This window comes from Ambystoma mexicanum, chromosome 1p (genome assembly GCF_040938575.1).
Source record: "Ambystoma mexicanum isolate Mex_15411 chromosome 1p, UKY_AmexF1_1, whole genome shotgun sequence".
Classification (NCBI taxonomy): domain Eukaryota; kingdom Metazoa; phylum Chordata; class Amphibia; order Caudata; family Ambystomatidae; genus Ambystoma; species Ambystoma mexicanum.
The window spans coordinates 1021849864-1021875502 of record NC_090921.1 but is presented as its reverse complement, the minus strand read 5'-3'; the positions used below and the strand labels follow the sequence as shown (position 1 = coordinate 1021875502).

General features: G+C 50.3%; 1 protein-coding gene across 3 annotated transcripts in view; it reads right to left on the bottom strand.

Annotated features, from left to right (window-relative positions):
• The window catches only part of EDC4 (enhancer of mRNA decapping 4), a 2544921-nt gene that overhangs the window by 654917 nt on the left and 1864365 nt on the right, over positions 1–25639 (bottom strand). The window lies entirely within an intron of this gene.

The window sequence follows — 25639 nt, the reverse complement described above, 5'->3', positions numbered from 1 at the left end:
ATCCATCCCGACGGGTCGGTCTTCTTCCACGCCGAGGCCGTGGCTTAAGACTTCGACCAGCTCCTCCTCCGAGGTTGAGGCCGAATCTACGACGACGCCCTGCCCCCCCTTTTTCTTCCCCACGGGGGATTTCACGGGGGTCCTATCGATGGGCACAAAAGAGGACTCCCTCCAAGGTGGCAGGGAGACTCTGAGCCCCAACGTCGCCACCACTGGTGTAGCCTCCACAGGCTGAGCCAGGGCCGCCGCGACAGTTTCGATAGAGGGCTTGGCCGGATGGATTAAGGCCTTCACCACCTTAGGTGCGCTCACCGCCTTATCCTTGAGGGGGGGGGGGACACTGCCTCGCTCCCCCTCCGCCTTCGAGCTCGACCGGGGCCTCTCCAGGAGCTTCGCCGGGTGCTCGGCCTTCCTCTTACCCGACCCAGAGCGTTGGCTCGTGGTTGATGGTGCCGGGGAGGGTGCGCCCTGCCTGGCGCCTGTAGAGCCCGACCGTTCGGCGCTCCCGGTGCCAGCGGACTCGCGGTGCTTGGCCTTATGTTGGACCCCCGTCGACGGGGCGTCCTCAAAGGTCTTAGAAGACCGCTCGGCTTTCTTCCTCTTCTTCTCGCCGGACGGGCTCTTCCCTTCCAGCCAGTTGGCGAGACGTTGATGGCGGTCCTTCATGGTCCGCTCCGACATGTTGCCGCAAAACGCACAGTCCTTCTCCACGTGCGTCTTGTCCTCATGTAGGCAGTAAAGACAAAAAGAGTGTTCGTCCTCCTTGAAGACGTTCTGCAGCTGGCATCCAGGGCAGACCCTGAACAGCTTTCCGGGCGTCGAGCTTCCCTTCTCCTGGGCCATGACCGGGCCTGAGAAACTTCTGGAGTCCTCCAAAAGCGTAGCTCGACGAAATCTTCACCCTTGAGGGGGCGCAGACGAATCCGACACGGGTCCCCGTTGATCGGATGGAGAATCGGTGGAGCTTGAGGCTCTTTTTGACCGAAAAACCGAAGTTTTGAGAAAAAACGTGAAAAAAATAGCACTAACGCTCGAGAGCAATAGCACGAGGATCCCAACACATGAACGTGCGGTAAAAATCTGAAGATGGCTGCCAGAGGCGGTGCTTAGGTAGAGGGCAGTCATTGGCTGTGGTCAGTATGACGCAGAGACCAGTGATTGGTTATTACTACGAAAGACAGATCAGAAACGAAACTGATACTGGTTTTTTCTTTACCAAGGATTCCCAGCCTGACGACGGGGAATATTCATGAGCATGTGAATCCATGCCAGACCCCATGCTGGAGAATATATAGTTTTGTATGATCGCTCTACCAGCGGGTTTCATTTTACAGTGTGTTCTAAAGACCTATAATACATAACTTTTTATGATTGACTATCTAAATTGAATTATTGTGTGCCATACTGGGTGGACTCGTTGAGAGCCACTGACCCCACTCAAACTCTCCTGAGACTAATTCTTGACTGCTCTCCATTGCTACCTTGATTGGGTTTTGGCTAAACTCTCAGAGCTCCCAGGTCCCCATAACTAGGGTGGCTTCCGTAAATCTGTCCACCAGGCCAGATTCTAGAAATCCATCTCAGCACTTTTTTTAGTGTATGCCTCATCTACCAAGTGTTCTAAAAGCCTTAGCACCCGGGGGATATGAATTTCTGATTGTTAGGTTCCAGAAGCCGATCTTAACTCTCTTGCTATGCTTAGGATCCTAACCCTGGGCACTAATGTAACACAAAAGTGACAGCCATCAAATATGTGGCGCACACAATGTCCGATGACCTCAGTTTTCAGCCTTATCCCACGTGCTCAGCAGCTGAGGAAACATCTCACTTAAAAGAACTTCTAATTGTTTTGCTTATTTGAAACGTTTTACTTGAAGCTCTTGCATAGTGGGGTAGGATGTGGGTGATTAGTATTTTCTGCAAAAATAATCAATAAAAAAAAAAAAAACATCAAATAATGTTCCCTTTTATTGGATTGCATCCAACCACAGATTCCTCAGTTTGATAGACTCACACTGCAGTACAGATTTGCTTAGAGGAGGGTAGAGAATGAATGTGCCAGTGAATAAAAAAAGCACACAGTCAGGATAAAAGCTCACCCAAAATGGAAGTCCTACCCAGACTGCGATTCCAAGCCCTAGTGCTTGGAGAAGGTATGCAGCGATGACCCGGTTGCTGCCTGATAAAGAGATCTTCCAGTGGCACCCATCCCTGAAATGTCGAAGTGGCAGCACCGTCTCCCCTCTAGAAGAGTGGCCGTAGATACGCTAAGGAATCTCTAAAATCTTAAAGGTCCAATCTGTGCAACCTCTTCTTCTGTAGAGGGATGAGGGGGTGGTTAAAACACCTGAAACTTACGTTTTTTGGTTCACAAGGAGATCAGAGACCACCGTCAGAAAAAGTTAACTTGGTCTTTTGGAAACAGAAGATAGAGGCATAGAAGGGAGAGCCTGATGCTTTCTCCCGCTTCTGGTGGAAATTAAGGTGACCAGGAAGCCATCTTTGAGAGTCAGAAGTCGTAAGAAATGGAGAGTCCATAAGTAATTCATGTACTATGACTGTCTTCCTACCCTCCGAGGGTCATATTTGTCATCTTTGGAAAGCCCTTTCCCAGAGAAAGTGGTGGTACGTGTTTGTGGCTGGATGTGGGTGCTAAGACTGCCTGGTTCCAGTCCGCATCATGGCCAAAGTGTGTCTGTTGCTGGGCAGATGTGGTGACAAGAGGCTGTCCATGAAGGGGCAGCCCCTGTCTGTTTGAATGGTGCAGATCCTTGGTACCAGCGGGCTCGTGGCAAATGCAGCTTGATTTTAGGATAAAAGGACTCTCTCAGCAGTCCTCCTTCAGCTTGCCATTGGAGCCTTCAAAGAGGAAGACCAAGAACTCGTTGTTGCAGCCTTCCAGATGGTCTTCTTCAACCGTCCCGGCGAAACCCCACACCTCTGCCAGTTTCCAGAAGTCTTAATCGGTGCTTCAATCCCTGGACTGGTTGAAACAGTCAGTCTGGACCCCTGATTGAGGATCATGCCTGTGGAAGCTTTCGCAAGGGTCACAGGACCATCCTGGCAGCTAACTAGCTTCTTCCGGCCCTATCCTGCAGCATAGGTCACCATCTCAAGTTTAGAATTGGGGCTCTGCAGACTCTCGGCTTATGAAACAATAAGGTCTCCCCCTACAGTTGAAGCTCTCCAGCATGAATAGGGGCCTTGCAGAACCAGTTTATTCATATCTGCCAGAGGATCGACTTCTGCAGTTTGCTTGGCGTGGCCATCACTGTTTTCTGCCTGCAACATGTCCTGGTGGTTCTCCGAGGTCCCTGGTATCATGGTGGCCCCTTCTTTATCATGCCAGGGCTGTCCACTACGAGGAACGGTATTGTTCCGGTGAAGGAGGTCCAGGGGTCGTGGGTGCAGAGGTCCCTTTCAGAGTTGGGATATAGTTCTGGTTAGTTGCTGGTTCCACACTCTGGTGAGACAGTTCCTGGGATTGGACAGCTGGACGACTGGCACAATGAAGAAAGGACCACCACGTTGACTACCTCAGAGGATCCACAGGACATGATGCAGGCTCAGATGAGCAATGGCCAGCTAAGAGAAATGGCAGAAGTCAACCCTTGTGGAGGAAATAATGGAGCTTGTCCTGCAGGCCCCCTCTCCGACCTAGAGAGCTACAACTGTAGGGAGAGGCCTCTTGTTTCACAAGTCGAGGGTCTACGAGTCATAAGTCCAAACTTGGTATGGCGAGCGAGGTAGCCCAGAAGGAAGCTGGTCAGCCTACAGGACACTTCAAAAGGCTTCCAAGGGTGGGATCCTCAAGTAGAGGTCGAGACTGGTTGTTTCCACCTGTCCAGGGGTAAAAACATTGACAAAGGCCTTCTGTAGATCAGCAAAGGAGCGGGGCTTCACCGAGGCAGTTGATCAAGATAATGCTGGATGGCTACACAGACGAATTGCGGGTCTTCAGAATGGCTGCAAAAGACATCCTTTTATGCAGGATTCGAGCTGGAGTTGTCCCAAAGCCCACTAATGGTAAGGATCTGCACCATGCAAACTCAGACCAGACTACAAACTGCATCTACCCTGCACATTACGCAGACCAGACGATCACACAGTTCCCGCCTCCCCCTTATAAGCCAGCAGATAACTTACACTGCTGTATCTGGGAGCACAGGGACAGTCGCAGCACACCACATGGTCGGACTATGTGAGATCCCAAAATGGGTGCCAAGGTTTAAGTAACCTACCATCCCAGCATGGAGGCTCAATAGAAAAAGGGAGAAACAGGTAATTTCTTTATCCAAAGACTAACAGAAAAAGGAATACAAGAAACCAACGAGGCTGGAGACTTTACTGCAGAGCAGAAAAAAGGATTGATATACGCCTTACAGTTTTGAGAAGAAGGGAGAACAAACCAAGAGCAGCAGGGCAAGCACAGCTAAGGAGAAGTACTTACTGGATAGATGAGAACATTGATTGTCAAAAATAAGAGGCTGATGAAGTAAAACATACTAAGCTACATCACCTCCAATACGACAAAAAAAACTTTTAGTGGGACCTGGAAGCCATTCATAGAACTGTATGACTGATTTAGCAACTGACAGCATTATTATTATGGTATTTATTGAGTGTTGACCTACTTTTGAGAAGCAACAGAGCGCTTTACAGAGGTATACAACAGTACAGATGCATAACAGAGCACTTTTCCGAGGTAACAGAACAGATATACTGTAGGGGGGTAGGATACAGAGGGGCACAGAGGAGAGGTACAGCTGTCCCGGGTGGCGGGGATGAGCAAGGCGGGTGGTATTGAGGGAGTGAGGTGGCGCGAGGGGCGACACGATAGCCTAGGTGTTGAGGAGGGGAGACTCCATGAAGAGGTGGGTCTCAAGTTCTTTCCTGAATTGTGGGGCGAGTCTGATGCAGATGGGGAGGAGGTTGCATAGTCTTGGGCACAGGCAGAGAAAGCTTGTTTTTGGGTCCTTTCCCTTTTGTAGTGGCAGATTTCAAGTCTGCACGTGTCCTGGCTTCTGGTGACACGCTGTCCACCGGAGATGTTGAGTTTCTCGGCGAGGTAGCTGGGTGACTTGAGGGAGACTGCCTTGTAGATGATGCAGCAAGACCTGAAGGTGATTTGTGCATCCAGTGGGAGCCAGTGAAGGTTGATGAGGGCCGGGGTGATGTGGTCATAGCTGTGAGACCCTTGATGAGGTATGCAGCTGTGGGTAGGACACTTCTCCGGGGCACAAGGGAGGCCAGCAGGAGGCCTTCAAGGAGTGCTGGCATGATTTTAGTTTTTACTGTTCCTTATACTTGTTGAATAATACCAGATAGCACCTCGATCTTGTGATTTTCTTTGTCATCCCATCTGAATGAATACAATATTTAGTGTCTCTGTAGGTTAAGTATACAGCACTCATTTGTTTTTCAATATTCTGGCTTGGTAGCACAAATTGTGCACTTCTGCTATGAAACGTTAAGGCGTTCTCTTTTTGCAAAATATATTGCCTTTTTGGGTAACTGTTAGAATGGATTTCTAGACTGTGGCCTGAGGGGCAGAGTTTAGGAGGCCACCCTAGTTCTAGTGAACAGGGAAAAACCTCTGGGAGTTTACCCAAACCATTCAAGGAAGAATGGAGAGTGGCCAAGGATAAATCTCAGGAGAAGCAAGTGGGATCAGAGGTCCACAATGAGTCAACACAGTGAAGCAATCAAGAATTATACTTAGACAATAAGTTATAAAAATATTATATTTCTTTTAGGCCCAAAAACACACTACGAAAATGACTTGAAACGGGTAAAAATATCACACGATACTAATAATACGAACTATACATACAATCAGTTAGTGCAGAATAATGCATTCACCACCACAATACCTGAAAGGGAAAGTAAGGAACAAGTTACTTACCTGTAACTGTTGTTCTCCAGCATGGGTCTGGCATGGATTCACAAGCTCATGAATATTCCCCGTCGTCAGGCTGGGAATCCTCGGTAAAGAAAAATCAATATCAGTTTTGTTTCTGATCTGTCTTTCGTAGTAGTAACCAATCACTGATCTCTGCGTCATACTGACCACAGCCAATGACTGCCATCTCCCTAAGCCCCGCCTCTGGCAGCCATCTTCATATTTGGTAGCACGTGAAGTGGCAGTATGACCAAAAGAAGAGCCGCAGAGGGGTAGGCGGGAGGGTTTGCATGTGAATCCATGCCAGACACATGCTGGAGAACAACAGTTACAGGTAAGTAACTTGTTCCTTCTCCAGCATGGGGTCTGGCATGGATTCACATGTTCATGAATAAAAGAATACATAGCAGTACACACATGCACAACCACGGGAGGTGGCAAAGGCTCAACATTAAGCATTACATCCAAAACTCAACATTAAGCAATTCTTACCTCCTCACCAGGCTCACCTTAGGCAAACAGGTTGCGCAGCACTGCTTGGCCGACCCTGGACTCCTCCCTGGAATCCCGATCGACGCAGTAGAATTTAGTGAAGATGTGCGTCGACCTCCACGTAGCAGCCCTGCAGATGTCCAGCAAGGGCACACCAGATAGGAACGCCGTGGTAGCTGCGATCGCTCTGGTGGAATGGGCTCTCGGATGGCCAGGCAGCGGTCGGTTTGCCAACCGATGACAGTACATGATACAGCCGGAGAGCCATCTGGAAATGGAAGCCTTCGAGAGAGCCTTCCCCTGATTGACAGGTCCAAAGTTCACAAAAAGTTGTGATGTCTTCCGAAAACTCTCCGTGCGGTCCACGTAGAACTTCAGCGCTCTAGCCACATCCAGCGAGTGCAAAGTCCTTTCAGCCGGCGACGAAGGCGACGGGAAGAAAACAGGCAACACCAAGGGTTCGTTGAGGTGGAAGTCCGACGGCACCTTGGGCATGAAGGAGGGGTGCGTCCTGAGCACTACCCTCGTGTCGTGAAAAGTCAAGTACGGGGGCTTGCAGGAAAGGGCCTGGATCTCTCCCACCCGTCATGCGGAGGTGATGGCCACAAGAAACGCTGTTTTCCACGAAAAGAACTTCAACGGAGCTGAGTGCAGAGGCTCGAACGGAGGTCCCATGAGCTTGGTCAGCACCACGTTGAGCTCCCACGCCAGGGCCGGTGCCTTCACCGGCGGGAACGATCTGAACAGTCCCTTCATGAATTCTTTCACCAGACGATGAGACCACAAAGACGTCCGTCCCGTGGTTCTGGTGTATCGGGAGATCGCAGCAAGATGAATCTTGATGGAAGCGTGCGCCAGTCCAGCCTTGGCCAGCGTCAGCAGGTACGGCAGTACTTGAGGAGCCGTAATCCGTAGAGGGTTAATCTTCTGTGCGTGGCACCAGACAGAGAACCTCTTCCATTTGTGTCCGTAGCATTTAAGAGTTGAGGACGCCCTGGCCTTTGCAAGAACCTCGCTGCAGTCGGCCGGTATGTCCTAACCTCCAAACTAACGCTGCAGGAGCCAGGCCTGCAAGTTCAGCGACTTCGGGTCGTGATGGAGGATGGCGCCTCCTTCCCTGGAGAGAAGATCCACGTCCACTGGCAGCTTGATTGACGGGGACGCTGACAAGTCCAGAAGGTCCGGGAACCATATCTGCCTCGGCCACGCAGGTGCGACGAGGATCATCCTGCACCGTGACCTCTTGAGCTGGTTGATGAGCCAGATCAGCAGCGGCAATGGAGGGAACGCATATAGGAACAGGCCCTCCCAGGGGAACGAGAAGGCATCGCCCATGCTCCTCGGCTGGGGAAACCTGCTGGCGAACCTCCGGCACTTGGAGTTCGTCGCCATCGCGAACAGATCGATCTGGGGTGTGCCCCACCGTCGGAAGAGGCGGTCCACTAGATCCTGTCGTAGTTCCCACTCGTGGCACGAGCGCAGCCCTCTGCTGAGCGAGTCGGCGATGGTGTTTTTTATCCCTGCCAGATGAAACGGCACCAGAAACATCCCTTGGGCGACGGCCCAATGCCACAGATCCTGAGCCTCCTTGGACAGGGCTGGGGATCTGGTACCGCCCTGCTTCCTGATGTAGAACACGGTGGTGGTGTTGTCGGTGAAGATCCTCACCACCTTGCCCTTGAGGGACGGAAGAAAGGACCTGAGGGCCGAAAACACTGCACGGAGTTCCAGGACGTTGATATGGAGGGACTTCTCCGTCGGCAGCCAAAGGCCTCTCGCGTGCAGATTTTCGGTGTGTGCTCCCCACCCTTCCAGGGAGGCGTCCGTGGTCACTGTCTTCTGGTGGCCCGGGGCTGGAAGTCCATGCCCGCCGTCAGATGCGCGCGGGTGCCCCACCACCGGATCGCTCGTCGGAAGCTCTCGTCGAGTGTGATCCTGTCCTTGAAGCTGCCCATCCTCTGGATCCAGCGAGCGTCCAGGAACCCCTGCAACGGGCGCATCCGAAGCCTGCACAGGCCGATGAGATAAATGCAAGAAGACATCATTCCGAGGAGGGATTTGATGGACCTCACCCTGGCCGCGTCCGCAACCAGCATCCGCTGCACTTTGCCCAAGATGGCCCTCGTCCTTTCCTCCGACGGAGAGGCCAGAAGCGCCACTGTGTCGAGTTTCGCTCCCAGAAACAGTGCGTCTTGCGCGGGCACCAGGTGGGACTTGGCGTAGTTTATGGAGAATCCCAGGTCTGTGAGTATTTGGACGGTCCTCGTCGTGTGCTCCGCGGCGAGCTCCTTTGTCTTTGCTCGAATGAGCCAGTCGTCCAGGTAGGGGTAGACGTGGATCCCCTCCAGGCGCAGCCGCGCGCCGCCACCAGTGCGAGGCACTTGGTGAACACCCTGGGTGCCGACCTCAATCCGAAGGGAAGGGCTCTGAACTGGTACTGACGCCCTTGGACCACGAATCTGAGAAACCTTTGGTGTCCCTTTAGGATGGGGATATGGAAGTAGGCATCCTCCAAATCCAGCGACGACAGGAAATCGCCCTCCTCCAGTTGACCCAGGACGTGCTGGAGGGTGACCATCCGGAACTTCTGTCCCTTGATGAATTTGTTCAGTCGTCGTAGGTCTAGGATGGGACGCCATCCTCCAGTCTTCTTCTTCACGAGGAAGTATCTTGAGCAAACTCCGGAGCCCCGAAGCCTCTTTGGGACGAGCTCGATGGCGCCTTTCTTGAGCATCGCCTTTACCTCCAAGAGAAGTTGAGGGACGTGATGTTCCTTCCTTGCCATGGGGGGGGACGCGCAGGCACTTTAGAAACTCGAGCGCGTGACCCTGGGCCAGGGCGTCCAGCACCCAACGGTTGGTGGAGATGGACTCCCACACGCTGACAAAGTTCGCCAGCCGGCCTCCCACCGGGGTGCTTCGGTGGGGGCCCGACCCCACGGCCGGTTCAGTCCTGCTTCGACGAGGCTTTGCCGCCTTGTCCTCCTTGGCGACGACGGCGGGGTCCGCCCGACTTGCCTCGTCCCCTGTAGGCTTCCTGTGATGACGAACGGGCCGCTTGACGATAGGTGGAAAATCCGCCGCCGGAACCTTTGGAGGCACCCTGCTTGCCTCCGCCGCTCCGAAAGGGTGGCCGTCGTTGCTGGAGAACACCAAGAGCCCGGGCCGTCTCCGTGTCCGTCTTGATGGCTTGTAGGGAATCATCCACTGTTTTCCCAAGCAGGTTGCTCCCGTCGAACGGCATGTCCAAGACTCTGGTCTGCACGTCCTGACGGAAGTCAGTTGCCTTGAGCCATCCACGCCGTCTAAGGCACACGCCGTTGCCCAACTGGCGAAATCCAGTGTCAGCGATGTCCGTCGCTATCGTAATGGCGTGGTCCGACGCCACTTCTCCTTCCTGCAAGATCTCTAGGGCCTCCGCCCTCTTGTCTGGTAGGAAATCCAGCAGGGGGGCGATTTTGTACCACAATACCCTGTCGTAGCGGGCTACGATAGCCAAGGCGTTAGCAGCCTTAATCGTCGTTGCTGCCGATGAGATGACTCTGCGTCCCATCGTGTTCAACTTCTTTCCCTCGCCGTCCGGCGGGGAGGTTGACGTAGAGGCCGAGGCCCCCCCCTGGCTTTCTTCCTGGCCGCCGCGGAGACGACCGAGTCCGGGGTCGGCTGTGCCCGAAGGCACAAGGGGGCCGTGTCCGGGACCCGGTACTTCTTCTCGTACCGATCCCTTCTCGCAGGCGTTGTGGATGGGTTCTTGAGGAGGGCAAGACCCTCATCCCAGATATCGTCCAATAGAGGTACAGCAAGGACCGTCTTCCTCTTGGTCTCGCGCCGTTGATAAAGGAAACCTTCCTTCTTCTCTTCCGGGCAGAGCTGGAAAAGCTCGGATGCCCTGGCGATCATGGCATGAAACGATCCAATCTCGTCGGGCGGGGAAGCCCGGGGAGGAGGTGACGACGGGAGATCCTCGTCGTAAACCTCGTCGTCTGTGCCCGTCGCGGCCGTGTCAGTCCACGTATCATCCTCACGGGTCGTGGACGGGGAGGAGGGCTGAGCAGGGCACGATGGTTGAAAAGGAGGTGGAGGATGAATCCTTCTTCTCTTAGGAGGAGGGCTCCCAGAAGGGCCTGGCTCCGGGTCCCCCGTCGGGAGAGGTTCCTCCGTTGGTGGTAACGGCAATCTCGTCCTTATCTCCGAGCATAAGGACTGTATAGCCAACAAAATGGCCGCCGAGTTGTCTTGCGGCACTGGTTGAGGGGATTCCGATGGGCGGTCAGGAGCCCCGTCGGCACCCTCGACGTTCTCGTTGTCTCCTACGTCGGGGTCCCTCCCGACGGGCTGGTCTTCTTCCACGCCAACGCCGTGGCTTAAGACTTCGATCAGCTCCTCCTCAGAGGTTGTGGCCGAATCCACGACGACTACCTGCCCCCCCTTTTTCTTCTCCGTCGGAGGTTTCACGGGGGTCCTGTCGATGGGCATGAAAGAGGACTCCCTCCGCAGTGGCAGGGAGACTCTGGGCCCCGAGGTCGCCACCACTGGCGTAGCCTCCACAGGCTGAGCCAGGGCCGCCGCGACTGTCTCGATAGAGGCCTTGGCCGGATGGATTAAGGCTTTCACCACCTTAGGTACGCTCACCGCCTTCTCCTTGGGGGGGGGGGTCACCGCCTCACTCCCCCTCCGATGGGGCCTTCGAGCTCGACCGGGGTCTCTCCAGGAGCTTCGCTGGGTGCTCGGCCTTCCTCTTACCCGAGCCAGAGCGTTGGCTCGTAGTTGATGGCGCCTGGGAGGATGCGCCCTGCTTGGCGCCCGTAGAGCCCGACCTTTCGGCGCTCCCGGTGCCAGCGGACTCGCAGTGCTTGGCCTTCTGTTGGACCCCCATCGCCGGGGCGCCCTCAAAGGTCTTAGAAGACCGCTCAGACTTCTTCTCGCCTGACGGGCTCTTCCCTTCCAGCCAGTTGGCGAGACGCAGATGGCGGTCCTTCATGGTCCGCTCCGACATATTGCCGCAAAACGCACAGTCCTTCTCCACGTGAGTCTTGTCCTCATGCAGGCAGTAGAGGCAAAGGGAGTGTTCGTTCTCAAAGACATTCTGAAGCTGGCATCCAGGGGAGACCCTGAACAGCTTTCCGGGCGTCGAGCTTCCCTTCTCCTGGGCCATGATGGAGATGGGCCTGAGAAACTTCTGGAGTCCTCCAAAAGCGTGGCTCAACGAAATCTTCACCCTTGAGGGGCGTAGAAGAATCCGACACGGGTCCCTGTTGATCGGATAAAGAAACGGTGGAGCTTGAGGCTCTTTTGACCGAAAAAGAGAACATTTTCCTAAGAAAAAGCGTGAAAAAAACACTAAAGCTCGAGACCAACAGCACGAGGATCCCAACACTTGAACGTGCGGTAAAAATCTGAAGATGGCTGCCAGAGGCGGGGCTTAGGGAGATGGCAGTCATTGGCTGTGGTCAGTATGACGCAGAGATCAGTGATTGGTTACTACTACGAAAGACAGATCAGAAACGAAACTGATATTGATTTTTCTTTACCGAGGATTCCAAGCCCGACGACGGGGAATATTCATGAGCATGTGAATCCATGCCAGACCCCATGCTGGAGAAATAATTAGTCAAAGCGCTGACAGTCCACAGAAAGTATAACCCTATCATATACAGTCCAACCCTAAGTTGACTGGGTCCTTGTGCCCAAAGTTCAAAGTTTCCAAAGAGTTTTAGTAGCTGTGAAAAAAAGAGGGGCGATGGTTCCAGAGGATATGAAGATGAGTCCAAAAGGTTGTTTAAGGAGTTTAAAAGCAAGTAAAGTGCTTTTCTAACTTTTGGAGGGCTTTCAGAAAAAGTGTTACTAAAACCAATAGGCCATAAAAGAAATGCAGGTTCTTCACAAACTTTAAAGGGGTGGAGATAGGGGTACTGGTAAGTATCGTTATAATTTACCACCCGTACTCCGATTTTTCCTCAGAATTGGCAGGTCGTTCCTGCTGTTACAGTCAAAGACGTCCAGGAGCTGCGGGTTGTTAGGGAGAATTCTCTGTTTGGGCTGAATTTCCCTACCTAGTGAGTCCCCCAGCAGCTTTGCTGGATTTCTGGGGTTTCTTTTTTTCTCCTGCCAAGAGTGAGACTCTTTTACCCTCACTCTTGGACATGTTGAAGTGTGTTTTCTTGGTTAAACCTTGTGTTGAATGGGCTATGGGGTCTTTTACTCCATAGGGCCTCATGTATTTTTGTGATGTGGGTCACACAGCACCCTCTGTGCCGTGACCCAGGGGTGTCCTAGGGACTCCCCAACATAGACTCCATACCCTGGGACTGACTACTGTCTCCTAGGGCATGTAAAGTCACCAAAGACTTTGCTAGTCTTGAATCCTGAACAGAACCAGTACAAACCATCATATTGTGGACGTACTGGCTGGGGCAATTCGATTGCCCCAGGGTCTGTTAGTCGAGGGGGCACGTCTCCGTCCCCCCTGATCGAGTTTTGGCTGGTGGCAGTGGAAACTACGTTTTATATTCGACCGCGAATATTTTCCTATGGGATTTCCCATTGTTTTAGGCTAACACATTTAATTATTTATTTACGGTAGCCTTAAACATACCGCCGGTTTATATATTTATTTTTATAACTCCGGTTGGGACTTTTTGCCAAAACTTGATTCTAAAATGGCGTTGGTGTTCGCCTCTGTAACTCTGACCCAAAGTGGAGCCCTTTGTTCCACTTTTGGCGGGCTTCTCCACAGAAGCCCTCCAAAGTGGTGCCACTCTGTCTGGGGTACTTAGGAGGGGTGGAGGGGGATTTAGGCACCCTGGACTGAGTTACCTTGGTAACTCAAATCGCACTCCGTCCTGATTGGCCCAAGTGGTGAGCCGCCCGGCTCACCACTTAGCATGTTTGAGTGACAGCTAGGCTGGGTGAATGGGGGTTTGTTGCATAAAAGCAGGGCTTTGGGGACTGGGACTTCAGAAGTCGCCACAGGACCAAGAATCCGACGAGGGAAGGGCTGAGCCGACCTGCTTCGACGACACCACCCGGTGGAGCCCTGCTGAACCGTCTCACCACTTTTCCCGACGACCGAGGAGAACTCTTAACGGAGTGGCTCCTTCCCTTGACTGGTGGGGACAACCAGTTTTCGCCTTCTTTTCGCTTCTCGAGGTATCTCGTGGCCGCCTTGCCAGTGCCAAGCACCCCGGCAACCGGAACCCCACCACTTTTACCCCAACCACGAAAGTCGGTACAACCCTTTAACCGGAGGACTCCACGGCTGGTTTCTTCCCGGGCAGTGCAACGACCCTCTTCTTCTGCTCTTCAGCGAGAACTTCTTCTCCCCTGACCGACGTCGAGCCCTGCTGCCACTGCCTGGAACAACTGCCACCGCTGGAGGATCCTTTCCGCTTAAGGTACCGTGTTCCGCCTGGCTTCCCTTGCTACCGACTGTACGGGGTAGATTTAGCCCCCGGCTTTCGAACCTGGGAGTGCCTGGGACACCCTGGCTAAACTCTCTAAGCCACTCTAACCTCTTTCTAACTCTTTGCAAGACTTTGAATCCCTAATAACGGTGTGATCTTGGGCACATTTTCGCTCCGGCTACTCTAAGAGTGGGCCCTGCCTAGTGACTTTTGCTCACCTGTGACTTTGTGCTTCTTTGAGCCTATTGCAAGTGTTCTGGACCTTAGAGTGGTGTGTTTAACCCATTTCTGCTTTTTCTCTCCCTTTCTCGGAAACTACTAGAGTGTCATCTAACGTTAAGCACTCACCTCTGTTTTAATTAAGTGGTGTTAACCTAGAGTTGTCTAGATAGGAGAAAGGATTGAATCTACTTTCGTTATAACTGTGTTTGAAGTGTTTACTATATTTTGCTAGAGTGTTTTTTTTTAACTTATGTGTATTTTAAATAAATAACTATATACTTTTGAAACCAAGCTCTGGTCAGTGTTTGCTTGTGCTATTGTATGTTGGTACATATTGTGTATACTTTGCATACTGCCTAACTCTTCTTGAGAGAAGTCTGACTGCTCAGCCACAGCTACCAGGTAAATCTGGGTGGTACAGACTGCTACCAAAGGGGTTTACTGCTCTACCTGTAGTCTTAAATCTTTTGCAGTGTTCCCCAAGGGAACTGCACAGGTTTCTGCCTAACACTGGTGTACAGCGGTGGGATTTGTATTGAGTATACATTTTATTGTGCTTTAGATACCTTAGTGCAACTAACCACAAAGCTTAGCACTGAAAAAGTAAAACCTCTAACATGTCAGTTATAGAAAGCTATAGTCAAGAGTCCCTTGCAGCCAAAACTGCTGATTGTTTAAGAGTGCTCTGTAAACATAAGGATCTCCTGACTAAGGGCAAGAAAATGGAGCTGATTGAAAGATTGTTAGCTAACCAAAGTCTGGGTGATGGTTCAGAGGAACCTACCACTCCAGCAACTGTAGATGACAGTGTTGAAATTAACATGGAGCAAAATGTTGATGATTCTGAGGAAGAGTCAGAAGAGGAGGGTGAGGCTGTTGTAACTGTCCCCCCTAGGCCTCTGCCTGCTCTACCTGCTGTGCCTACTGGACCTTTACCAGGTCCCACATTTAGTCCTCAGTACTTTGAACTGGAGAAAATGAAGCTAGAATTGGAGTATAAGAAACTTAATGCTCAAACTGACAAAGAACTAAGGCTAAGGGAAATGGAGCTCAAGTATGACTTAGAAATGAAGAAATTATCTGTTGAGAATGTTTCTCTCTCTGGCTCCTCTAGAAGTTCCAGTCCTAAAAGACCCCGGATGCCTAAAGAATTGGTTGGTATGTATGAGCCTAAGTTGGATGTGTTGGATTGGTTGTCTCTGTTTGAATATAATCATGGGCTCCAGAACATCACAGGAAATGACTTACTCACCTGGTTGTTCTCTAGGCTTCCCCCTGTTGCAACTGATGTGGTAATGGAGATGGGGGAGGAGGATAGGAAGGACTATGAATGTGTGAAACTAGCTTTGATAGCTAGGTTTGGGAAGACCCCTTCCCAGTATCTTAAGAGGTTTAGGAACCTCAAAAAGCATGATGGTACCCCTTGGGCTACCTGGGTGAGTGAATGTTTGAAAAACTTAGAGGGATGGATTAAGGGTTACAAGGTGAACACTTATGAAGGTATGAAGAATTTGTTTATGTTGGAGACTATTTATGATGCCTGCTCTCCTGAGCTCAGACAACACTTGGCTGATTCCAGGGAATTGGATTCCCGGAAACTAGCTAAGGCTGCTGACTTGTGGGTTGCCAACAGGGCCACTCACAAGGATTCTGGGGTAACTCAGAAGAAGGATGGGGAGAAACAGTCTAAAAAGGACTCCAAAGAGAATTCTAATAATTCCTATCCCAAAGAGGGCCCCAAACCACAAAATAACCAGGGTAAGCCACATGGGAAACCTAGTCAGGCTACTGTACCTTCTGGCCACAAGCCAGAAGGAGGTCAGAACAAGCCACCCTTCCAGAGAGCATTTGGACAATGCTATGTCTGTCAGGGTACTGACCATATCAAAGGAGATCCCAAGTGCAAGGGTAAACCTGCAGGGATCAGCACAGTCTCCTTAGCCTTCACTCCTGAGGATGAAGTACAGATGGCTAGTGCCCACTTTGAACTCTTTGCTGAAGAACCCTTGGGTCTTCAAGCAACTGTAAACTTAGAGCCTATGGGTCTGGTTAGTCCCCAGAATAGGGTTGTGTATAACTCCCTACCTGTTAACTCTAAGGTGTATTATGTGGACAGTGTTCTTGTCAATGGCCAGGATACTCCTGCCAGGAGAGACACTGGGGCCAGCAGAACAGTAGTGGATGAAAGCTTCTTTCAACCTGAGGATGTGGCCAAAGCACCCAAAGGTCCCACTAAGATGTCTGGAGGCCCTGTCCAAATGGTTCCTATTCTACCAGCCCTCATTCAGTGTAACAACATGACAGTGAGGATCCCTGTCAGTGTTCAGACTGAGGTACCTGGGAAGGTCCTGTTGGGGAATGACCTAAGAACTCTAGGAGTAGTGTCCCATACCCCCAGGCCTCCCAGTATGGAGAAGCAGAACTTAACCAAATTGGCTAGAAAGGCTACCTTGAAGGACCCTTCTAAGCCTGTGGGACCCTCTACTGAGAATCCCACTACAAGCCTTGGGTTTAGTAAGTTGACCTCTGACCCAGACACCTTTCAGGATAGTATGCTAGGAACATGGGAGCCCCAACCAAGCTCCATCATTGTTCCCCTAGTCTCAGAGTCTCTGACTCCCCCTGCTTCTGAGGAAGAGGTGGATAGACCAACTAGGCCCCTATCTGAACCTGAGAGAACTGGTAATTCTCAGTGCTGGTGGAAAACCAGAAAAGAAAAGTCTAAGGCCAAAAACCTTCAGACTGTTGGACCTTCTACTGAAGACCCCAACTCAAATCCTAATATTAGGGGGGAAACTCCTAAAATAGGTAAGGGTAGATCTAAGAGGAAGGGGAAGCAGGTGAATTGCCTAACCCCAACCCCTCCAACCAAGAGGCCTAAGACTCAACCTGCTCCCACAAGAGAGGTGGTGAGGAACCTTGGAGGCCCCTCTAGATCTAAGGGAATCCTTTATAAGGACCCCTTCAAAAAGCCTAACATAGGTTCAGAAGTTGTACCAACTTCTGAGGGACTGGTCAACCAGATCCCCTATAACAAAAAGACTGATGTTCCTCAAAGGGTTTGTAGGTCCTTTAGCTTGCAAAAGAAAACCTTTGAGTTCTCCCTTAAGCAAAGGTCAAGGTGTCACCATCAAAATGCTGATGGACTCTCTAGGATGTATATCATCGACTAGAGGTATGAGGTTCATCCAGGAGTGGATTAAATCCTCCTGTCCCTTAGTCTGGGGGGGGCGAGTGTTAGGGAGAATTCTCTGTTTGGGCTGAATTTCCCTACCTAGTGAGTCCCCCAGCAGCTTTGCTGGATTTCTGGGGTTTCTTTTTTTCTCCTGCCAAGAGTGAGACTCTTTTACCCTCACTCTTGGACATGTTGAAGTGTGTTTTCTTGGTTAAACCTTGTGTTGAATGGGCTATGGGGTCTTTTACTCCATAGGGCCTCATGTATTTTTGTGATGTGGGTCACACAGCACCCTCTGTGCCGTGACCCAGGGGTGTCCTAGGGACTCCCCAACATAGACTCCATACCCTGGGACTGACTACTGTCTCCTAGGGCATGTAAAGTCACCAAAGACTTTGCTAGTCTTGAATCCTGAACAGAACCAGTACAAACCATCATATTGTGGACGTACTGGCTGGGGCAATTCGATTGCCCCAGGGTCTGTTAGTCGAGGGGGCACGTCTCCGTCCCCCCTGATCGAGTTTTGGCTGGTGGCAGTGGAAACTACGTTTTATATTCGACCGCGAATATTTTCCTATGGGATTTCCCATTGTTTTAGGCTAACACATTTAATTATTTATTTACGGTAGCCTTAAACATACCGCCGGTTTATATATTTATTTTTATAACTCCGGTTGGGACTTTTTGCCAAAACTTGATTCTAAAATGGCGTTGGTGTTCGCCTCTGTAACTCTGACCCAAAGTGGAGCCCTTTGTTCCACTTTTGGCGGGCTTCTCCACAGAAGCCCTCCAAAGTGGTGCCACTCTGTCTGGGGTACTTAGGAGGGGTGGAGGGGGATTTAGGCACCCTGGACTGAGTTACCTTGGTAACTCAAATCGCACTCCGTCCTGATTGGCCCAAGTGGTGAGCCGCCCGGCTCACCACTTAGCATGTTTGAGTGACAGCTAGGCTGGGTGAATGGGGGTTTGTTGCATAAAAGCAGGGCTTTGGGGACTGGGACTTCAGAAGTCGCCACAGGACCAAGAATCCGACGAGGGAAGGGCTGAGCCGACCTGCTTCGACGACACCACCCGGTGGAGCCCTGCTGAACCGTCTCACCACTTTTCCCGACGACCGAGGAGAACTCTTAACGGAGTGGCTCCTTCCCTTGACTGGTGGGGACAACCAGTTTTCGCCTTCTTTTCGCTTCTCGAGGTATCTCGTGGCCGCCTTGCCAGTGCCAAGCACCCCGGCAACCGGAACCCCACCACTTTTACCCCAACCACGAAAGTCGGTACAACCCTTTAACCGGAGGACTCCACGGCTGGTTTCTTCCCGGGCAGTGCAACGACCCTCTTCTTCTGCTCTTCAGCGAGAACTTCTTCTCCCCTGACCGACGTCGAGCCCTGCTGCCACTGCCTGGAACAACTGCCACCGCTGGAGGATCCTTTCCGCTTAAGGTACCGTGTTCCGCCTGGCTTCCCTTGCTACCGACTGTACGGGGTAGATTTAGCCCCCGGCTTTCGAACCTGGGAGTGCCTGGGACACCCTGGCTAAACTCTCTAAGCCACTCTAACCTCTTTCTAACTCTTTGCAAGACTTTGAATCCCTAATAACGGTGTGATCTTGGGCACATTTTCGCTCCGGCTACTCTAAGAGTGGGCCCTGCCTAGTGACTTTTGCTCACCTGTGACTTTGTGCTTCTTTGAGCCTATTGCAAGTGTTCTGGACCTTAGAGTGGTGTGTTTAACCCATTTCTGCTTTTTCTCTCCCTTTCTCGGAAACTACTAGAGTGTCATCTAACGTTAAGCACTCACCTCTGTTTTAATTAAGTGGTGTTAACCTAGAGTTGTCTAGATAGGAGAAAGGATTGAATCTACTTTCGTTATAACTGTGTTTGAAGTGTTTACTATATTTTGCTAGAGTGTTTTTTTTTAACTTATGTGTATTTTAAATAAATAACTATATACTTTTGAAACCAAGCTCTGGTCAGTGTTTGCTTGTGCTATTGTATGTTGGTACATATTGTGTATACTTTGCATACTGCCTAACTCTTCTTGAGAGAAGTCTGACTGCTCAGCCACAGCTACCAGGTAAATCTGGGTGGTACAGACTGCTACCAAAGGGGTTTACTGCTCTACCTGTAGTCTTAAATCTTTTGCAGTGTTCCCCAAGGGAACTGCACAGGTTTCTGCCTAACACGGGTGCAAAAAGAGCTCTGGTCGGGTACAGGAGCTATGTCTAACCTCCTCTTGTGGAAACATGCAGCAGGCACCCATGCAGGACTCTTCAGGATCCTAGACTAGATGCAGGAAAGCCGGTTTCAGTGATTGCCACTGATGCACGGTGACAGCAGACGTCACAGATATTTTGGTTGAAGACATCCTTATATCTTGGGACCAGTAGATGCTCAGATGCCGAAATCTTGCAGGAAGGCTAATTACAGGAACAAGCTGAAGACCCCTGAAGTTTAGAGTCAAAATGCAGACCAGCAATGCTTCTACCGCAGAAGACCAAACCGGAGTTGGTCAGCCCACTGGATGGCCCAGGGACACTTCCAAAGATTCCAATTCGCAGTGCGCCAAGAAGACGTTGAAACTGGTTGCTCCCACCGGTCCAGAGGGTCAAAGCACCAATAAGGGTCTTCTGAGATTAGTAGCCAGACAGGGTTTCCACCAGGACTGCAGCAAGAATTGGTTGCCAGGCGTCTTTGGGGATCGTCCTCAGGTCTTCCACGGTATTCACAGGATACTTGGCTCCTCTTCAGATCTCCTGGAAAGGCTGTAGGACTCCTCTTCTTATCTCAAAGTCAGGTGAGTGATCAGACTCAACCCTCCGATGGTAAGATCTGCCCTACACATGGACACCAGCAGTGGTCCAATCAGGGACCACTGCAAGTCTGACTTGAGGGACGGCCATGATAACACACTAGCCACAGTTAGTAGACAAATGCGGTAAACGTGAAAAGGCTAACAAAAAATACAGTACAAATGGTAACAATTCAGCTGCTTCTAACAGCTTTGTCTTTAGGCATATTTGTAAGAAACCAAACAATCCTTTGAGTATAGTCTAGGGTGATGCAAAAGTATCCCCATTGCACTGCATTGGAAAATGCATTGTGCAACATGAAAAAGTTAACAGAGATAACATTTAAAAAGAAAATGTAAACAATGTTTCAGAGTACTGACAGTCTGAAGGACCAGTCAGTATCCCAATAAAAAAAGTGATCAATTGGCCAGTGTAGTGAGGCTAAAGGCTCCACTGTAAAAAGTCAGGACAAGGTGTAAAAACAAAGGAAAATAGTTTAGGGGGCCCATAGAATATGAAGGCAAAGTTGCTAAAAGAGAAAAACTTTCCTAACGGTAACATACAGAAAAATGCAATGCATATGTGAAGCCGTTCTCTGCCTAATACAGAACTAAATTCCAAACTGAGCACTTTATTGGCTGATGCATAGTTAACATTTTCTAAAAATCCAGTATCATGAATGTGTGGATCACTGGTTGGATTTGTGACTACTGGTAAACAAGTGAACCCAAGGTGAGTCTGTTACAAAATTCCCATTCTCTTATAGCAGGGAACTATATGCTTGAAGATAGCAGGCAGCTGTCTGTAAAACATAATATTTGTGAATCCCAAAGGGCAAGGTCATGAAAATTAGCATGACGGAAAGAGCTGGGAAAACATGCATAGTGTCAACATTGCTGCTTTCAACAATGTTAAGACAGCAATCCTATTTTAGGGATTCTAGGGCTACTTTTTGGGCCCCTCAAATTTTGCTTTTCCCACCTTTTTATTTGTGGGTCTCAGACCTATTTTACTGAAGTTCACCTACCACCTCAACCCTCTTTTCCACTCATTTAGAGTATATGTCCTTCGGTCGCCATTAAAGTGCACATTCCAAGGGGTGCTTCCTAAGAAATGTTAGGGCAGAATTCCATGTTTGGGGTTCGGCAGTCTCATTTTATGGTACCCTTTTTTGTTTTTTTTAAATTTAATTTGGTGGTCAGGGGGACTTTGCCACTACATCGCTTTTTGCTATACTTATGGTATATGGTATCACCCATAAGGGGCCAAGTACCAGGGGTGCCTCTCAGGTATCTCCATACATTGGTTTAACGGGGTAGGCTGGTGGCAACTAATGTTTAGTTTGGGCTTCATCAGGGGTGCAAGCCAAATTACTGTATAAGTAGCTCAATGTGCCTTTATGGTAGCCATTGGGGTACTAATGTGTCTTTTTAAGTCCTACTCTCTGCCATTTTGTTTAGGGGTCTTCCTTTGCTCGGGGAAAGCACGAGGCAGGCCTTAAAATGTCTTGCTTTGCTACATGGGCTCTTTGTGATCCCAGCTGGCAGCATCTGCTGTGGTTTGGACTGGTTTAGACCAGTCCCTGGCCCTGGGCAAGCCACTGCGGGGGTGGGTATGAGTGTTTGGCGGTTTTGAGGCCAACCTGACTGGCTGGTCACCAAAACCTTTGTTTTAAATACGCTAATGGGATTGGCGTGCTGGCGTGAGTAAAGGAATATATGGGGTAAACCCTGTTCCTGAGCTCACAGCTGCTGGATTGTTGGAGGATAATCAGTTCTACTTACCTGCTCGAGGATGTCAGCCATTTCCCACTTCTGCTGCATTTTTAGGCCCTCTTCTGGCCATACTAGCTGGATGCAGTGGCCTGGGCATAGCTCCGGTTTGGATCCTTGGTTGCTGGGTGCCCTGCCCGAGATTTCCCCATCCTGATTTTGGTTCTGTCCATCTGCTGGGCCAGGCCCTACATCCTATGGCTGTTTCCTGGACTGTTGTACCACATTTTACCACAGTTTCCCACCAACGTATATGCCTTGATATTGAAACTCCCTCTGCATGGAAGTGTGTTGAGGCGCCACCAACCTGCCAAATTTGCCTGCCTGGGTCGTCTCTGGTCACCATCACGGTTGTCCTTCTGCACGGGCCGTTTCAGTGTGTGCTTGCTAAGCCCCCTTTGCCTGCTGAGCCGCTGGAGTATGTGTGTGCAGGTTTCTCAATCCTCCTGAAGCCATCTCAGTCTTGGATTCCACTTCTGAATGGTGGGTCCCAATGAAGGACGATTGTTCTTCTTTTGGGCCATTGGGGTCATTTTTAGCTCTGGGTGCCAATCCCTGGTAGACCGAAACCTTAATTTTGCCCTTTAAAAAGAAGAAGCAACTAACTGCATTGTTTCCCCTTTTGGGAACCAAGTTTCTAGAACCAACCACTAAGTATTTACCTCTGGGCCCTGGGTTGGTGGGTTATTCCAGGTACAGCCTCTCAGGGGTTCCGGTGGTCTGTGGTTGTTGGGTTCTGCAGGTCCCCTTCTATTGCATTTCTATATTGGATATTATTGGGGCCTGAATCCTGCTGTGTTGTTCTGCTCCTGGGGCCACTTGGTCTCAGACCATCCACAGGACCTCATGTTCTGGGTCTACACTGGTGTCTCCTGGGGTGGATTGCCTTCTTCTTGGTACCTGTGTCTGATATGTCTTCCGTCTAACCTGAGTATTTATTTTCTCCTTTACTACAAGTTACAGATTTTGATACCTTGTAATGGACTAACAGAAACATCTATGCAGAGATGGAACAAAAATTACCTTATGAAGTCCCATAGACCTCTTAATCAGATGTTGCAGAGTAAAATGATTAGTAAAGAATAGTCACAGCACAGATCATTCTCAAAATGAAAAAAAAGGAACATTTAATTGGTTGGAGGAACTGAATGAATGGAACGTGGGCCTGGAATTGCTTTCTTATCTTAAAGGCCATGGACAATCCTGCAAGTACAAGGGGTTGAAAACAGTACACATTCTGAGAGTTGCATTGCACAGAAAAAAGGAGAAAAAAAGGATTCTTTTCACACGCAACCATTAAGTTAGGTGCAAGTAGTCTTAAGGTGGGCCCTACTAGTTTCCTAAAAATACTGATGTTATTTTAAAAGGCATATTGGAGTGAGAGGTTTGAAAACACATAATTGGGAAATAGGATGATTTTGTAGTTAAATCATAGTGTCTAAAAAAGTGTTTTGCAGTCTCGCAGTAGCGTCCGGGTGTTTCAGTGGTTCTAATATAACAGCTAATGCTTCCTGGTTGGTATGCAGTTTGGCAATACAAAAATGTGTTCTAAGGTTTAACTGATGCAGTCTGCAATGTTACCTTACTATGTCCGAAGATTTGCAATGGTTTCCTGGCTTGCATACAATGTGGTAAATTAGAGAAAAAAACACTTTACCCACTTTGACTTGGGCATTTTGTAGTTTAGGGCATCCTCTGTTAAAGGGGCCTATGAGCTACACTTAAAATTGCTGTTCTGCCCATGTGGTCTCTTTGTGAGCCCAACTGGCACTCTCCATATTGGATTTTTCTTGTTTAGAAAAGTGTAGCCCCACGGGGCCCGGCAAGCAGGGCTACATGCTGACAGAAAGGGCAGAGACACAAGTGTAATAAAAGGGTTTTATTGTAGTGTAGTGTGTGTTTATTTATGTACATGTTTCATTGTGAACTAAATCATCCAGCCCACCACGGGGCTGGATGGAATTTTAAAAGAAGAGAGAAAAAGAAAAGAAGGAACAAGTTACTTACCTGTAACTATTGTCTTCCAGCATGGGTCTGGCATGGATTCACATGCTCATGAATATTCCCCCATTGTCAGGCCGGGAAACCTCGGTAAAAGAAAAATAGTTTTGCTTTCACTTACAAACTATATTTCTCCTCTCAACCAAATCGCTGAGCTCTGGGTCATACTGCCCCCAGCCCATGACTGCTCTCTCCCTACGCCCCTCCTCTGGCAGCCATCTTCAGATTTGGTAAGCATGTAAAGTGGCAGTATGACCAAGAAGAGACGCAGAGGGGACGGCGGGAGGGCTCCTATGTGAATCCATGCCAGACCCATGCTGGAGACAAATAGTTACAGGTAAGTTACTTGTTCCTTCTCCAGCATGGGATCTGGCATGGATTCACATGCTCATGAATAAAGAATACATAGCAGTACAACATTACACAACCAGGGGAGGTGGCAAGGCTCAACAGAAGCAATTACTCTTACCTCCGGAGCATGCTCACCTTCACGCGAACAGGTTGCGTAGCACTGTTTGGCCGACGCTTGACTCCTCTCTGGAATCCCTGTCGACGCAGTAGAATCTTGTGAAGGTGTGCGTTGACCTCGACGTAGCAGCCCTGCAGATGTCCAGCAGGGCACACAAGACTAGAATGCCGTTGTCGCAGCTATCGTACTGGTGGATTGGGCTCTAGGACGGCCGGTTTGCCAACCAGTGACAGTGTGTGATACAGCCGGAGAGCCACCTGGAGATGGAAGCCTTGGACAAGGCATTCCCATGGTTCACAGGACAAAAGTTCACGAATTGTTGAAACGTCTTCGGAAACTCTTTGTGTGTGCCATATAGAACTTCAGGTCATGAGCCACATCCAGCGAGTGCAAAGCCCTTTCAGCCAGCCACGCAGGCTTGGGAAAGAACACAGGCAATACCAAAAGCTTGTTCAGGTGGTTTTCAGACAGAACCTTTGGCATGAAAGAGGGGTGCATTCACAGCACCACCCTTGTGTTGTGAAAAGTAAAATAAGGCTGTTTGCAGGATAGGGCCTTGATCTCACCTACCCTCCTGACAGAGGTGATGGGCAGGAGGAAAGTCATTTTCCATGAAAGGAACTTGAGAGGCGCCTGATGCAAAGGCTCAAAGGGGGCCCCATGAGCCACGTCATTACCACGTTGATCTCCCACCCCGGGGCAGGCTCCTTCAGTGGCGGGAACGATCGAAACAGTCCTTTGAGGAACTCCTTGACGAGATGGTGGGACCAAAGAGAAAACCGTCCTGGAGACCTGGTATAGCAGGAGATAGCCGGCAGATGCACCTTGAGAGAGGCGTGCGCCAGCACCACCTTGGCCAACGACAACCGGTACGGAAGAATTTGCGGGACTGTGACCCTCAGAGGCTTGATCTTCTGCGTCCGGCACCGTGTCGCGAAACTCTTCCACTTGTGCCAGTAGCACTTAAGAGTCGATGCACTGGCCCTGGCAAGAACCTGTCTGCAGTCCGCCGGCAACTCGTACCCCCCGAACTCTAAGGCTGCAGGAGCCAAGCCTTCAGGTTCAGAGACCCTGCGTCATGATGTAGGACTGCGCCTCCTTCTCTGGCAAGCAGATCCGTGACCACTGGCAGCTTGACCGCGGTTGGCATTGACAGGCTGAGAAGAACAAGTTACTTTCTTACCTGGTAACGTTCTTTCGATGGGATGGTCCGACGACGTATTCCATATCTATGACATGTGATCACCACAGCTGTGCTGCTTCGGAAACTTTTTTCGGCGTCTGCGTCCTGCGTCGATGACGTCGATGCGCCGTCGTCGAGGACCTCCTCAGACGTCATCCGATGAGATAAGTAGGACACACGACGCCCGTAGCCTCAGTTGTAGTTTTTTCCCCCAGAACGTGTGACATTAGTCA